The sequence below is a fragment of the Mesoplodon densirostris genome, chromosome 5 (genome assembly GCF_025265405.1).
Source record: "Mesoplodon densirostris isolate mMesDen1 chromosome 5, mMesDen1 primary haplotype, whole genome shotgun sequence".
Classification (NCBI taxonomy): Eukaryota; Metazoa; Chordata; class Mammalia; order Artiodactyla; family Ziphiidae; genus Mesoplodon; species Mesoplodon densirostris.
In genome coordinates, this window is record NC_082665.1 from 38,367,217 (window position 1) to 38,381,253 (window position 14,037).

The window sequence follows — 14,037 nt, forward strand, 5'->3', positions numbered from 1 at the left end:
AAGCTGGAAATTAATCAGCATTAAACTGTTGTTAATTTTCAAGAGCTGATATGACACTTAGATACACAGTATTATGAGCTATCATAGCAAAGCAGAGAAGTAACCTTTTGGCTCTGTAAAATCTGAGGATAATCCTCTTCTAAATTTTGCCAGTAGTGAGAACTTTATTACTGAAATATGTTTATTTGTTCTCATAACTATTGACTGAGACCCTACTGTTTAGAGTGTGAAATGCTACAGACTATCATTTGACACTTCCTTCTAATTACCATAGGCAAGGAAACAACATCCTTGTAAAGGTAAATGTCCCCTGTATCACATTCTATGATTTTATTCTATTCTGTATTGGACATATGTTACATTTTGTCTGTCCTGCATCTCTTTATTTTAGGAATTGTACTCTCCATTTTGGTGGGATTGTTTAATTAGTCATACATTCACACCTTCACTGTCACTGCACAATCAGGAAGAGTGAGTGACTGAAGGATGGGCATGTAATCAAAGATGGACTGTTACCAAGTCATACAGGGCTCTTGTCAGACTTATGAATAAAGAGCTCTTCTCTTTTCTCTGGAATCCTTCAATAAAATTACGGGATAAACCTAGGAATGTGTTGACCCTCTTGGCTTCACTGTGTGGAAAATCAGCTTAAGCTTTAATTAATATTAAGGAAAAAAGAGTTCAGCCTTGGATAAAATGAAACACAATTCTAACGATATCACTTAAGCATTTGGATCAAAGTAGACTGAAATAACCCCCAACCATGGACTTTTAAGTTAAATTAACTACTAGTTTTTTGATGTTTTGCTTTTCGTTTAAGTAAATTTGATTTGGATCTATGTCATTTGCAACCAAAGAGTTCAGACTAATACCTATTCATCCTTGATTATCTTAGTTGAGACAAAATGTAAGATAATCCTCTGGTTGTAAGCTTCTCCCCACCTCTTCACCACCAAAAGAATGGATGGTTTTACTATCAGTGTTATGGGAAAGAGGCAGATCTATAGCAAAATAAACAAAATGTATTAGGAAGGACCTTGGCATATCTGAGAGGTTAATCTTATTTACTTTGGATTTGAATGTCTGGGCTCTAGACCTAGAGTTGTGAAAATATCATAGTGGTGACAATGAATGCCAACATGATATTTATCAAATGAAAAGTGTGATGGTTAATTTTATGTGTCAACTTGCCTGGGACACAGGGTGCTGAGATATTTGGGTAAATATTATTTCTGGGTATGACTGGAAGGGTGTTTTGGGGTGAGATTAACATTTTAATCAGCAGATTGAGTAAAGTAGATTCCCCTCTGTGATGGTTAATTTTGTATGTGAACTTGACAAGCCATGGGGAGCCCAGATTAAATATTATGTCTGGGTGTGTCTATGATGGTGTTTCCAGATGAGATTAGCATTTGAATCAGTGGATTCTGTAAAGTAGACAGCCCTCCCCAATGTGGGCAGGCATTGTCCAATCCTTTGAGGGCCTAAAGAGAACCAAAAGCAGAAGAGCGGAGACTACTTCCTCTTTCTGCCCACCTGATTGATCTGAGACAACTGTCTTTTCCTGTCTTTGGACTGGGATTAATACCATCAGCTCCTCAGTTCCTAGGCCTTCAGACTTGAACTGGAATTATATCACTGGTTTTCCTTAGTCTCCAGCTTGCAGAGAGCATATTGTGGGACTTTTCATCCTCCATAATTACATAATACGTCAGTCTCTGTCTGTCTGTCTGTCTCAGGAGAATCCTAATACACTCTCCTACATGTAGGTAGACATCATCAATTCTGTTGAAAGCCTGAATAGAACACAAGTTAGAGTAAGAAATAAGTTTCTCTCTCTGTCTGACTGTTTTTAATCTGGACATTAGCCTTTTCCTGCCTCCTGGGCTGGGGTTGGAACTTACACCATTGGCTCTCCTGCTTTAGGCCTTTGGTCTCAGACTGGAACTCTACCCTCAGATCTTCTGGGTCTCCAACTTGCTGACTGCAGATCTTGGGACTTATTTGCCTTAACTGCATGAGCCAATTCCTTACAATAAATCAATATCTATATCTATTCTATTCTATTCTATTCTATTGATTCTATTTCTCTGGAGAGCCTATACTAATACAAATTTTGGTAGCAAGGACAGCACTGTCCAGTAGAACTTTCTATGATGATGGAAATGTTGTCAACCTGTGTTGTCCAATAGAGTAGTCATTAGTCACATGTGGCTATTGAGTACTTAAAATGTGAGTAGTATGACTAAGATGCATAGTTTAAAATTTTATCTTATTTTACTTAATTTAAACTTAAATAGTCATAAAGTGTTAGTGTCAACAGCTCTAGGAATAAGCCATAGTTTTAAAGCCATGCTATTCTTTGTATTTTACTTTCCAAACTTATTTCCTTCTATTCTACCCTGTCCTTTTAGTATTTGTTTGTTTGCTACTTCAAGATGCCTTATTATTCTGATTATTTTTATTTTATTAAGAACAAATTAGATGTTCCCTAGAGATGTAGATCAACTTGGTTTTTCAATCATTGGAATTATAAGCTAGCTTAATTTATCCTGGATTCACCAGGAATCAAGTAGTATCATAGAGTTCTTCACAATTATTTATCTCAGCTATTTAGTATCCAACATAGCTCCTTTTTTTGGTCAATCTGGATCAAAAACTGGGTCCTCAATTGGTTTCCATATTGTTAGTCTGACCTGGCTCATTCCATAGAACTATGTAATATTCCTAACATAAATTATATTAAATACTAGTACAAATACTAAGAACCTTCTAAAACAGGGGACTACAAAGATGACTAAAAAACAGTTGTGTACACTTTAATAGATAGACTGTAATCATTTCTATCTATTTATTCCAAACATTTTGCTGTTGAAAAAAATCAGGGATAGTTAACAATGGTCAACTGTGGTTATGTATAGGGAGTAAACTCACTAAAGTAATTTTCACTGGGTGTCTGTTTTATTTATTTTATTTTATTTATTCCTACATAATTTGTATTTCCCAACTTATATGTATTTCTTTTGTAAATAAAATCTAAATCTAATTTTTTAAAGTGCTGAATTTTTAGTTTGAATGGTTGCATTTAATAATACTTAGAATTATTTATTAAAGAAAATAATGCCTTAAAAAAAGATGCAAAGAGGGAAGATAACTGAATCTGTCTTTATACAAGTTAAACAAGAAGGTAGTCAGCTTTGCATGGATGCACTAATTCCCTCAGCAAATATATGCTGAATGATTAATATATTTCAGCTCTTTTCCAGTTGCTGAAAATTCAATCAACAAGTTGAAGTCCTTGAATTTTTGCAGCTTACATTCTAGTTGGGGAGAAAACAAATATACAAGTAAACAACTGAATTAAATAGTATATAAGTTCAAGTTTATAAAGGTCATGAGAAAAAAAAGGTAGATGCATAAAGAGTGAGTAGATGGATTGGCGGTGGAGAAGCAGAGGAGAGTCAGTAAATGACTCTCTGGGAATGGCACATTTGAGCAGACTCCTTGGTAAAGTAAGGAAATGACTTACATGCTGATCTTGAAAAAGAGTGTTCCAAGTATTAAACACTCCACATACAAAAACAGTGTGGCAGATATGAAATTGACTTGAATGAATATAGAGTCATTTTCCTCAGAGAGTTTTTTGTTTATTTTGTTTTGTTTTTTGATAAAGCCCATTTTCAATATCAGTGTCCAAGAGTTGGGCATTATCTCCAGAATATTTCCACTTACCTTTGGTCATTGGCAAAACTACTATTTTACATATTAGCTAATATTAAACTCTAGGATCATACAATCTTATATAAAGTAGGATGAATGTTTGCTTGTTTGCGGGGAAATGGAGGAAAAGGAATTATCCCCTTTGACGAGTTTAAGAAAGTGTGATGGCCACATATCTTAGATCATTTAGATTCAATCATTGTAGAGATAGAATTTATAATACCTAACATCACAAGGTCATTTTTACTCTATATATTGTAACTGCATATATTAAAATGAGAGAATGTATGGATGTTTGTTATATTGCCACTTGGTTTATTCATGTAAAAATGAAGAAACAGCTAATCTTGAGATTGTAAATTTCTGAATGTCTGTGAATTTCTTTTCAACATTTATATACCAACATCAATATAAGTTAAAATTCTAGCTATAAGGTAGTTGAGATGGGGTGGGGTAAAATAATAGGTCATAACTCTGAAGGACATTGAATGTTTTGTAAGCAGTAGCAAAATGCTAAGTTAAAAATGTATATAAAGGCAATTAATATTGCTATATACTATCATATGTATGATATATATGCACACACATATATATAAATAATACTATATACTATGTATTATACTAAATATAATATATACCAAACCCAAGGATTCTTAACATCTCTGCAACACAGGCAGCTGACCTCATATTTAAAATACTGGTGAGGATGGTGAATGATAATCAATGCTTCCAGTACTCAGCAAAGCCAATTTTCTTTCACAGTGGTCTACATTTTCACCAGGCCATGAAATTTCTTTTTCTAGGTCAATTTACTGCAAGACTCAATTTACTATGAGAGTCAATTTAGCATGGATTTTTAGAGTTTTAGTCCTGGGTATCTATAATGACTGTGTATTTCAAGTGTTTAGGTATTTCACTTAAATTTAATATTTTAAAAGAGAAATATAAATATTTCTATTAATCATGTGAAATCCTACTAAATTTATCCATAGTTGGAAAAAATTGACACAATAATTTTCCCATTCTTATTTCAAAACTTTTGTCACAATTAAAACTGGTTTTAAAATTGTTATTTTTTTTCAGCTTTGAGGTATAATTGACAAATTTGTAATATATTTAAGGTGATGATTTAATATATGTATATATTGTGAAAATATTTTCCCTATCTAGCTAATTATCACATCCATCACCTTAAAACTGTTGACAAAGTACTTTGCTCCTAGTCGAATAAAAAAGGCATAAACATCACATTCATGATAAGTACCAGTTATTTCAAATTTTTGAAAATACTCATAAAGTACAAACTAACTGTGGTCTCCTCTGTGAAATGTATCTTAAAAGAGCTATAATATCTAGGGTACTACTGCAGGAGAATGAGGCTGTCATCCTATTGTGTGGACAGTACAAGCAAAGAGAACCATCATTCCCATGGCAAGAAAAAAGTATGTGCTATCTTTATATAACTTGTAAAATGAGTATTAAGTGAATGACTTACATTTAAAACATTAATTTACCTTCATTTAAAAATTTACTTTAAAATATGAAATATTGAACAATATTTTGCCATGAAGAGAAGGAGAATACAAGGCTTAATGATAAAAAAAAGTGAAGAAAATATTCCAAACAGGTTTAATATTTTAGACTCTTGCATATAGGGATTCATGGATAGATGCCATCTTTTGGCAATTTATAAAATTAATTCATTGCCTGATGGTTCATAAGAGGTCAGTTAATTTGTACATTTACTGAGACACTGGTAATATATGTAGACAATAATAGCCTTAAAACTATGAAATGAAGATATTTAAAGATATTTAATTGCATTCTAAGAAATGTTTCAAGTTTAGAAATGAATTTATTCATACAATGACAACTCTAGAACATATTGACTCGTCTCATTTTAAAACATTGAAAGATCTTACAACCATTGGGCATTTGATTTTTTTTTAAGTTAATTGATTAATAGCATCTAAGAATAGACTATTTACAAAGTAGAGCACTATCTATTCTTTGTACTTGAAGATAACATTATTTATCCAAATGGCCAGAGCTCATGTTTTGAGTGTTTTTCCTCCTCAGGACTGAAATAAATGCAGACTCACTTCCAGTCCCCTGGGTGTGTGGGCTAAAGAGAGCTCTTAATTACATTAAAGTTTATGACTCTCATCACAATCAAACTTGCAGCCATTCTTAAACTATCTAATTAAATTAATCAATTTGTTCTATGGTTTATAAGAAGAGATACTTTTGTGTTATGATGGCAGGGAGACTCCTGGGGTTCCTGAAAATAACAATTTATCAAAAATCCTCAGGGCTTTTTAGTCTCCTCCATTTCATAGAACACCCATGAAATTCTCCCTGGGGTTGAGAGTGCAGTAAAGCACTGTTAAAAACTAGAACTTCTCAATCTTGGTGTGCATATAAATCACCCTGGAATCTTTAATCTTACTCTGTAGGTGTGGGGTAGGGCCTGAGATTCTGCAGTCTAACAAGTTCCCAGGTGATGGTGGTGATGCTGGTGTGAGATCACATACAGCATAGTAAACCTATAGACTATTTCAGTATAGAAATCCTAACTGCTCTGGTAGTTATCAACAAGAACAAAAACACAATTTGCTTCTGAGTATTGATCATAAATGTTGAGATACTCATGTTCAAATGTTCAGTTGGGGCATTTTCTTGAACATAACAATCTTAGAGTAATATATATATATATATTTTTTTTAGCTCAGTGAGACTTTAGAAGTCATCAAATACAGCTTCTTCATACTATAGTTGAGGAAATTGAGGGTCAGGGAAGTTAAGTATATGCCCAAGGTCATACAGCTGGCAGCAGGATGTGCACTAGAACCCAGGAACCCTAACTACTGTGTCGATAAAGAAACCCTAACTTCTTTGGCATTTCCATTTTTATTTATACTCCCTGACACAAAACCGAAGCATGAGTCAATAATGATTAGAATTTCACCTTCTGATGCTCACAATAGTTTAAATGATAGCAGTATTCTTGGACTTAGGTTCCTAACAGCTAAAACTCACAGTAGGCAACTATCTGCTACAATAACAAGAGTATTCACATATCCTCTTTCTTGCAGTTTTGTTGTGGACATGTGGCTTCTTAATTTTGAGAACCTGGGGAGAAAGGTGGAGAGAGAAATGAATGGGTCATTAGTTAAAAGGCAAGGGTTGAAGTTGTAAAAGGTTGTGGCAAAGTGAGCAACAAATGAGAAAGAGCTAAGGGCCTCAGTATTGATCCTGCCTCTCATCTTTCCCTCTGTCTCCTCGCTTGCAGGTTTCTATTGTGTAGTCGCTCAAACAAAGTGGACTTTATTTATGGTGTGACTGATTTAACACTACCGAACTAGTCCATCATCTGCTAATTTGGTCCAATTAAAAACTGGTCATAGGGAAAAGCCTGGGAATTAAGCTCGTTTGGAAACACAACTTCTGATTAATTTATGTCCTGTTCATTTATATCTCCTCTTCTAAAGGGCACATTCAGGGTGCTGATTTATAGAGATGGTTCTTTCCAGATTCCTGAATTTCTTTCCATGATCACCTTTGGTTGAGTCCTTGAAGAAAGCACAGTTATGCTTTTTATCCCTTCCTTATGGCTGCTGTTAGGACATTTATGGAGGATTGCCCAAGATTTCCTGCTATACCGAATTCGAAGAATCCCACTAAATAGCTTAAAGCCGCCATTTATAAAGCATTTACACATTGCTTGGCCCTGTACTAACAGGTTTGCATTCTCACTTAATCCTTACAACTCCAAGAGTTAAGTGCTATTAGTATCCCTATTTTGCAGTTGAGGAGGCTTCAGATTTAAACGTTCAAGTAAAATCATCAAACACTGTGAAGCAAGAAGTGACAGCTATGGGATTTGAACCTGGATCTACCTGATCTCAGTACTGACCGATGTGATACTGTCACCTGCTAGGCTCTACTGAAATTTACGTCTAGATTAAGTCAAATTCTCAAGAACAGCAACAACAAATTAATTTCCTCCACCCCTAACTCTTCCTCCGTCACACAAGTTCTTGTAGGCAGGTAGGTGTTCTGCTCCCTATACTTAGCCTCTCCCACGCCCTCTGCAATCTTTCCCGTTTGCTTCTGGGAGCTTCAGAGAATGCTACTGCAGCTGGTGAGTGGGCAGGTGCAGCCACCATCTGCTCTAGGAGTCCAAATGCGCGCAAGAACTTAGCACCCAGACCTGGCCCAGCCACCACGGGTTCCAGAACCTGCTGGGGACACGGCTAACCCCGCCCCCTCGCGGTGGCGATTGGCTAAACCCTTCCCGAAGGCTAGGCACTGATTAATGGAGGTGCTATCTCCTCAGAAAGTTAGGGCGAGACTCTCTAAGGAGGTGAGAACAGCCGGGGGTGTGTGAATGGGGGATTCAGTTCTTCCTGCCCGAAGGGTCCTTGAGAAGCCTGTTTGTTTTTCCCGGCGCCTGTCTCCACCCATCCCTTTCTCTCATTGGCCAGGCCTGGTGGGCGGGTGTGTTTTCATTGGCCGGGGGGCGGTGTCTGTCCCTGGCCAGGGTGGGGGCGGGGCCTCCACCGCGCTGAGCTTGCCCTTGTGTCTGGTGCTCTGTAGAGCTGCCGCCGCTGCTGCCGCCGCCGCCGCCGTCGCCGCCACCGCTGCCACTGCTGCTGCTGCAGCCGAAGCATCCGGCAGCCGCCGCCGCCGCCGCTGCCGCCGCTACCGCCTCTAGCGCCGCTTCCACCTCTAGCGCCGCTTCCACCTCCACTCCCAGGACCCTGAGACACCCCTAGCGCGAGCGGCGGCTGCTGCTTGCTTGCTCCCCCTCTTCCCCGCCTCTCCCTTTCCGTGACCTACCCACTCCTTGCAACCCTCGTCCGCCCCTTCTCCGACACCCCGGCATCCCTGCACCACCTGCTCGGACAGCCCCGGCGGGTGCTGGGACTTGCTGCGCGCGCGGAGAGGAAGGCAAGCTCCGAACCCGTGCCTGGCAGGCGGACTGTCGCGGCTGCACCACCATCAGGAGGAGGAGGAGAAGAAACTATCTTGCCCACCGAAACCCCATTCTGCGGGTGCTTCGCCGTTGCCGCTTCTGCTGCTGCTGCTCAGCGTCCGCGGGTTCGAACACCGCAGCGGCGAGGACCCTGGGTCCAGAGGGCTCCGCGAGGAAGACACCGGCGGAGCCCCGCACTCTGGTGCTCCGCTCACCAGCATCTCTTTGCCCCCCTCGTTCCATTCCAAACCCTCCACAGAAGGGACCATGATTTGGAAACGCAGCGCCGTTCTCCGCTTTTACAGTGTCTGCGGGCTCCTGCTACAAGGTAATCCCCGCCCCGCCGCGGGGAGCATCAACTTCATGCCCATTCCCCATCATCCTCACTCCACCCCATATTTCCACTCTCCCCCTTACAGTCAGTCCGCCAGTCCCCGGCGATTTCCACCCCCTCCCCCTACACCCTGGTGCGGCAGGGGCCAGTGGCAGTTTGCTCCAGCCCCTCGAATCTCTAGCGCTGTCTCAACCCTGCCCTCTCGGCAGTCAGCCCCTTACGGGCACCTTTCGCCTTTTCATTCACCTGAGCTTCCTACATCTCTCACTCTCCATCATCGCCAGCACCGCCCCCCCCACACACACACTCCCACGCCTTTTGGCTGGCAACTTGTGCCTTCTCTGAACATTCCACCCTCCCACCAACCCCCACCAGCCACCTCCCACGTCACGCTCCTGACCGACCCTCTCCATCTCTTGTCACCTCTTTAACCTCCCCCTTTTCGGGTCCTCTTTCTCTTTCCCCTTCCTCCCACCATCATCATATCCGTGTGCCTTTAAAAAGTGTGTGAGAGCCTGGGAGCGAGCTACCGAGACGGCGAGAACAGCAGCAGCGGCAGCACTGTGTGCATTGCAATAACATCCCCGGGGGAGGGGTGGGGGGAATGTGTTGTGAGACGTGTCATTCACCTAGGAAGAGAGAGGAGACTGTCTGAGGTTAAAAGAGAGAAGGAAGAAAGAAAGAAAAAAAAAGAGTAAACGGAAAAAGAAAGAATGCATAAATAAACCAAGAAATAAAAAGAGAGGGCCGGGGAAGGGAAGAATTAAAAGACCAAAAGCCACTTTATAAACAAACTGACTTTTTATTATTCAGTCTGTGTGGTTTTCTTTTTCTTTTTTTCTTAAGACAAGAAACATATGCACCCTAGCAGTTACTTTACTGCTAAGGGATTTTCGCTTAGATTCCCTACCTCTCCATCTGCTCTCTGCCGCTTCTTTTCCGTAATTAATATTATCCTTTCACGTGAAATGTAGGAACCCCTGTGACCGCAGCTGAGGGAAACCGCACAAAACACTGTTATTATGCAAATCACTGGGTTTGGATGCAGACTGGCTAGGGACCTGGGGTACACTTTTCCTCAGACCCTCTCTTTTGAAGGAGGGAGGAGGGGGCTGTGTGGAATGGGAGGACGATGCTGATTATGAAATAAATGGAGTAGGAGTGCATAGGAAGAGCACCCTTTGGGTGGTAGTGGAGGCAGAGGCGGCGTGCTAGGGCTGAGTGGGCAGGGGCTGTAAGGCGGAAGATTGTTGCTTTGAAGAGAGTGGTGTAGGGATGTGGCTTGAGTGTGAGATACAGGGAAGATGGATGTGAAATTATGGTCCATATGATATTTTTTAAGCTACGTGACTCTTGATTTCTTGATAAACCTTTGCCCACCTCTAACCCCTCTGTCAATCATTTGTGTATTTGTAGGAAAGATAAGTTGATCAAATTTATTCGTCCCTGGGTAAAAGGAATCTGAAAGTAAGACACATAGAACCACAGGCGTGCAAAACCCAATCGGCCTTTCGAGGATTTAAATGAGGTCAATGAACCATCTTTCAGCAAGTTCTTGGAATGCATCCTCTCTCCTAGCCTCCTCCGGTAGACCGGGACCATATATTTTTTATGCATATTTATGAATGTGAAAGAAGGGATAGCGGACAGATTTTTCCTGAATTAACTAACCGAACTTGCAGAGATATTTGTTAGAATAATTTGTGGTAACTTTGTGCATTTTATGTTTGATGTACATTTTAGATATGTCACGTGCCAGAATCCCCGAGAAGGCAGACAGCCTGTTCTTCTTGCTTACGCCGCCTGGTCCCATTTCCCACCGCTTATACCGCCACCCTCATGCAAGTAATCCGGTGGCTGACACATTACTTAGGTTTCTAATCCGTCCGGAAACATCCTCCTAGAGACCCCACTTCACCTCTCAGTAACTTGCATTTCTCAGCTCTTCTGTGTGTGTATGTGTCTGTGTGTGTGTCCGCACACGCCACGCCGAGTGAGGGGAGTGTGATGTGGGGAAATCAGTTAATTTGGTGATTGCGATGAAAATTCGACACCACTGGATGTGTTTTCCCTGCCATTCTGTGTATGTCGGCCCCGACACGTCACTGCACACACTACTGGGCTGGTGCGAGAAGATTATTTATTATAGAACATGTGGGCAATGGACTGCACTTGGGGGTCGCCTCCTCTCTGCCTTCAACATTTCCCTGTGAATTGTCTATTCAGTGCACTGCAAAATAACTGTCTGCTGGTGCCTTTCTCTCTGTCTCTCTCTCTCTCAGCCTGAAGGAGGATTTACTCTTTCTCTACCCTGAGAGATTCCATCAGCTGCATTCTTTTTTATTAAGGGCATAGGCCTCTTTTATTAAGTATGTAAACCAAGTATTGAAACAGCGCTGCCTTTCACAGCAGACTGGGGGAGAGGGGTGAAAAGTATACCAGAGAAAATGTACCACTGCAACAAGCAGCAGGTCCAAATAAATAAATAAATAAGTGTCCTATACAGCAACCAGGGAAAGAGCACCAGCTCAAGGATGTATGTGTACTTCTGTGCATCTTAGATCAGTCCATATTAATACACCAAAAGAGAGAAGAAGATTTAAAGAAAAAAAAAAAAAAACTAGAAGCGGGAGGAGGCACAAAGCCCCATTGGACTGTCTTCTCATGTTTATGGCCGCCTCACATTTATCAAACACTGCTCCACAGACACATCACACTTTGTTGATATTGTCAGTTCCTGCTCAAACAAATTGCTCATGCCTTCCTGTCTTGGTCTTGGCTGAAAACATTGCTTCAGGGTCCAGGTTTATGTTTCTCCCACCACTCTACTGTTTTATTAGGGCTTGGTTAGATTGTAAAATGAAAGCTTTATTTCCTGGACACAGATTAAATACTTAGCAGGTCTTTCCTTTCTATGCACAGGGAAGGATGGGTGGCGGGGGAACTAGTGAGCAACTGATTTTGGCCGGAGGTAGTCTGCTCTGCCTGTTAGTAGTTATGACTAGGCAAATACTATACGCAGTCTGCAGCTTCGTATTATTAGCGTTATCAACACTATAGTGGTATTTTCACTTAAGTCATACTAATCAATGTATTTATCCTTTGTATTATTATCCCATTTCTTGTGGTATGCATTATTTTAGACAAGAAGACTCATTTGAACACATCTTCCCTGTGGTTTCACTGTGTTTTACCTTGTCAACAATTTTTTACTTTTCCTGGGAAGCAACCTCAATCTTTTGGCTTGTTAATATGTAGAGTGATAAGCCAGTGGTGAGATTCAAGATAATGATAAAATGAATTTTTAAAAAAAGGCTTAAATAGTTCTATTCTACAACATCTGCTACTTCATCCTCAATGGGTCTTTAGGAAATGCATAGTTAGATAGAAAATAAACGTTTCTGACCAAAGTATAACTTGGAATGTAGACTATTTAGGTAATAAAATTTGATTCAGTATTAAGCTATACAGCACCCTTTTTTATTTTCCTCCATCATAGACAGAGGGAGAACCTGGGGCAAGGGCAGGGGACATGTTAAAGAAATGAATTTCTGTAGAATGAGGCGTGTAAAAGCTTACCACCTGCAACTAAGACCTCTTCTTGGCTACAGAGTAGATCCAGTTCAATTGCTGACCCTCCCTGAAGGTGTATCACTTTCCATGCCTGAGGAGACACTGCAAAGATGGAGACTGTCTTGTTTAACACAGCAAACAATTCTAGAAAGGGCAAAAAGGAAGGAAGGGCAAATGTAACCACAAAATAGAGATGCATAGATTCTAATTTTGTTGAGAACTTTATTTCCTTTTTAGAGTTAGCCTTACACAAAAACATACCCAACACTAATATTGGGGCTTTAGGGGTTTGTGTGTGTGTGTGTGTGTGTGTGTGTGTGTGTTGCTATGGGACGTTCTAGTAAATAATTTGTTATACTTAGAAAGAAAGATCTTCAAGTTAAAGGTCTGTTGGACATACATATTACTTGCCTCAGTGTGTCATGCACCTCCCCTTACATTTTTAGAGAACACATTGTAATGCAAAATACATTTATATATACTTAATAAAATATTGACAACTTAATACTTCCTAAAAATAAGTCTCTCCCACTCTTTTCCCTCTACATCTAGTAGCCTTAGCCATGTTGAGCTCATTTCTTATGCTGAATGCAGTTCCTAAGATACAGCTCACTCCTCCCTTTTTTTGATTAACAGCTAAAACTTTGAAAAGTAGACTTTGTACACAAGAGTCAATGACTATGACTTAAACAGCAAACACCAGACAGTAACTATGATAATCTCTCTGCAAATATGAGGAGTTCTTAGACTAATTTAGTATCAAGATGTGGAAGCTTACTTCATTGTCTTTTCCCCTATTTCTACAGCTAGTAGAATTCTGGGAACATAATTTGACAAAGGTAAGCATCAACTCAGATGGCCTCTTCCTCCTTTTTCCACCAGAATATCAAATATGTGAAAAATATTTGCCCCACATTTAAATAGTGAGATAGTCATTTTTCTTAAAGAAAAACTTACTTAAATCACTTAAACAGCAAATGGATGTGCAAAAATGTTGGAAGACATCCTAAGCATGCATTTTAAAGTGGCCTGAAATCAACATCAAGTGATAATCAATTTTCTTTTTAAAAAAGAGGGTCTATGGGGTAAAAAATGGTTAAGACAAGTAAAATTTATCTATTATGAAGTATTTGGGGGTACATTAATAATATAACATAGGTGTTTCATATTATTGTTTTATTTGATCGTGCTGACATGCATTCTATGAGATTTATTGATAGAGACTCCTTGTTTTAATAGACTTCATTAAACTTCCTTGGCAAAATCGCCCATTGTGTGGCAGCTAGCTGAGTAGGTTGAGGAGGCAGTGAGAAGGGAAATTACAAATCAAGGAAGTGGAAATCACAAACTGAAGTCAGAAGTCCGTTGTGGAATTGTCAGATACAGGTTTGTTTACCCTCTTAAAACAGCTCTCTTGCCTGTTTTTTACTAA